Raw genomic sequence first — 3,824 nt, 5'->3', positions numbered from 1 at the left:
TGATTCAAAAGGTAATTAATATGCAATTGAATATTTATCGTGAAATTATTTCATTCCCGGTTTTCCCTTAGTTGTAGGTAACCAAAGCACACGCGGTTTAATTACGCCTACTAAATAATCTAAGACAAGCGCTATAGATTTAATTTAATAGCAGCAATAGGAACTAGGAAAACCGACAAACTAAATAACACAAGCACAAGCGGTTGCATTTAACTTAGGAAAATATTGAGTTAATACTAGCCAAGGTCCCTCGAGTATAGTGGTTCCGCCACCTATGGTCCTAAACTTTCAAATTAACCCTTTGTGGTCCTCCAAGTTTGGAAAATGACCTGGATTAGTCCTGCCATTAGTATTTTCCGTCAAAGTTGTGAAATGCGAGGGCATTATAGACCTTTCACAATTTTCTCACCCAAATTAATTCATTTTCCGTTCTGAAATTAAAATTGAAACCCTAATATCTCTCATAGCGTAATAGGAAAAATTCAATTTTGAAATTGAAAATGAAAATAACCTACCATCTGAGTTTCAAATCCAAGAAAAGAAAAGGCAAAGTTAGTGAATCCAAAACACACACACACACACACAGATTATGAAGATGAATCATTGGATTTGAACGCTCACGGTTTGGTGGTAACAGAATCAGCACCCATCGCTTTCGAGTCCTCAGCAGAAGCAGAAGGAGGTGATTCCTTCTTCGGTGAGCTCACCACCACCTCCCCCTCCTTTCCGACCAAATCTCCACGCGCTTACTTCGTCGCCGGCGGCTTGATTTCCGATTCCACGTTCATCGGCTCCGCCGTTGGATCTGATTATGAATTGATTGAACTGCCCAAACCATATAGCAAAGAGCCACCACCATTTTGAATTGGTGTTTTCTGGAAATTTGGGGAAGAAGAAACCTCCGACTTCATCGCCAAGACGACGGTGACAATGGAGGTGTCGGCGAAGGCGTCGAAGTTGAAACAGGACCCTGTCTCAACGGCGAAGTCGAAGCTTGCCGGTGAATTTGATCCCCAACTCCACAACTACCGCTGCTGCCGCTTGAAATCCAATCGTGTGACCTCTTCGGATGGGCTGTTCAAAAAAGGGAAAGAACTCTAAATTGGGATATTTTCGAGGGAATCAAGTCAAAATACTAAATCATAAGAAGAAAGTACCTGAGCAAGCTTTTCTGGGGATTGGAACGTCCATCATTCCATTGCCGGATTTTCATACAGCCGCCCGGAAAGGCTTTCTGGTGAGCTCGGAGGAAAGGTCTTACGAGAAATGAATTAATTTGGGTGAGAAAATTGTGAAAGGTCTCTAATGCCCTTGCATTTCACGGCTCTGACGGGAAACACTATTGAAGGTCATTTTCGAAACTTGGAGGACCACAAAGGGTTTATTTGAAAGTTTAAGACCATAGGTGGCGGAATCACTATGTTCAAGGGACCTTGGCTGGTATTAACTCGGAAAACATTCTACCTGATATCAATTATCACTAACGCCGTCAATAATTAATCTCAGTCGCTACAGAAATTAGCATAACGTGTAACACAAATCATTAACTAATATAGCAAATAATTATATCAAATAACTAACTAGTAGGTCTCCCTAGGCCCTAGCAATTAATTGATACAACTATTCAAATAATTTAGAAGAATATTTAATACCCAAATGCATAAAAATTATATAACAAAAATAAATAAATAAATAATCTCACAGCATAATCAATTTCGGGGCTTCAATTTACTAAACCAAGCTAAAGAAAATTAGACATGCAGGGACATTGATAACGACTTTAAAAAGGAAAAAGAAGAATTAAGATAATCTAGAAGGAGAAGAATGGACGTCTTTCAACAAAATAAATTTTCTACGATTTATACACCTCTCGAATTATTTTCCACCACCCATTTCCTACTCTCGCGCCAAAGTGACGAAGTCTTCCGCAATTCCCGTAATCAACGCCGGCCAATCATTATCGCATGGACCATAAATAAAAAGTACATTTTAATATACTAAGGGTACATTATTTATGTATGTAAGTTATATTTTTTGAAAGTACATTTTTAATATACTAAAAGGGTACATTATTTTATAATGTACCTTAATACAAAAATAATATATTTTTAATATATTAAAAATGTACCTAATATTCATGGTCCACACAATAATTTATCAACGCCGGTGGAATAGTGCTCAAATTGACGACTTCAATTCTCTGCCGCGCCTATACGTAGGAATTAAGAAACAAAATATAATGTTTAATTTTGCTTTGTCATTTTACTAGCGCAAATTATGTTGTGGAAACGTGTTCAGCATGCGCATGGTGAACACAGTGGTAGATTTATAATTTTTATGCTGTAGATTTATAATTTTTGTTTTTCATTTGTTGTTAACAACGTTTCTCTCTTCGCAATCGCATTATTTCATCTTCGCAGTACAGATATTATGAATCTACAGTACAGAAATTATGAATTTAAAGTATAGAAATTATGAATCTACAATATAGAAAGTATGAATCTACAGTATGTATGTTATGACTCTACAGTATAGAAATTATGAATCTACAGCTTAGAAATTATGGATCTATCTCGTGTTCACCATGCGCATGGTGAACACGGTTCCACCAATCGTTATACCCTACACCACGGTGCGCGTAGCACTGTGCACCGCGCGCCTCCCAAAACGACGTCGTTTTGGGGTTGTTTTGGGAGGCGCGGTAGGAAGTTGCTGTGATTATGTGTATTTGTTCACACAATTATGTGTATTTGTTCACACAATTATGTGTATTTGTTCATACAATTATGTACATTTTTTATACAATTATGTACATTCTTTTTATACAATTATGTACATCCGAATCAGAAAATTTGTGTGTATTATGTTAAGAGTTGATGTGTATTATGTTAAAAGTTTATGTTTATTATGTATTATGTTAGATTATGTGTATTATCTTTTAAAAAGATTATGTATATTTTGTTATATAATTATGTGCATTCATGTATACAATTATGTGTATTCTAGTATAACATTATGTATATTTTTGAACAACGGGTTTTTTTAAAAGAAAAAATTACTGCCATTCACTGGGGCGGGAAATTTCAAAAAAAAAAAAAAAATTAAAACGACGTTGTTTTGCATCTGGGCACACAGTGCAACGCGCACCGTGGTGTAGGATATAAATTGGGCGGTTCCACAGCATAACTATTGTTTTACTAGGAATTGGGCTTTATTTAATTAAAACGAACGTGGGCTGCACAGGGAAAAACAAACAAAAGAATTCCTTTTGTTTAATTAGATAAATAACTAGCTTATATATCTTGGGCTTGTATTTATTAAACAAATAAAGAAATGGACTTTTATTAAATAACACTAAAAATGAAGAATGTTTCATTTGGTCCATAAAAATAAACTCAAGACCTAACTCAAATATAATTAGTACTAAAGGCAAATTATATCATGCACCACGGTGCATGATCAATCATGCACCGCGCGTTCTTTTGTTAAATGAAAAGAAACGGTGTTTGTTTTCCGCCGTTTCGCACCCTTTCGCAAAAAGTAACCCTGTTATTCAGTGTCATTTTGTATACACTGCAGTTTCAGTTCAACACAACTACAGTTTCATTTCGATATAACTATAGTTTCATTCGATATTTATAGACTCAAATATGTGAAAATGTTATTTAATTTTATTTTATATATACTATAGTTTCATTAAAACACAACTACATGATCATTTTGATATAATTACAGCTTCATTGTACAATATACACTCAAATATGTAAAATGTTATTCAGTTTCATTTTATATACACTGCAGTTTCATTTCACCATAACTACAGT

At 35.1% G+C, this 3,824-nt stretch overlaps 1 long non-coding RNA gene across 1 annotated transcript; it reads right to left on the bottom strand.

The window, feature by feature from the left end:
* Positions 1 to 469: 469 nt before the first annotated feature.
* LOC109188572 lies at positions 470 to 1,249 on the bottom strand. The gene is made up of 2 exons (XR_002055442.1): positions 1,158 to 1,249; positions 470 to 1,074 (listed from the first exon to the last, which is right to left on the bottom strand). It is a non-coding gene; the product is annotated as an uncharacterized LOC109188572 (long non-coding RNA).
* Positions 1,250 to 3,824: the final 2,575 nt, after the last annotated feature.

Source organism: Ipomoea nil, unplaced genomic scaffold (genome assembly GCF_001879475.1).
Source record: "Ipomoea nil cultivar Tokyo-kokei standard unplaced genomic scaffold, Asagao_1.1 scaffold1436, whole genome shotgun sequence".
NCBI classification, from domain to species: Eukaryota; Viridiplantae; Streptophyta; class Magnoliopsida; order Solanales; family Convolvulaceae; genus Ipomoea; species Ipomoea nil.
This window is presented reverse-complemented; position numbering and strand designations above follow the sequence as displayed.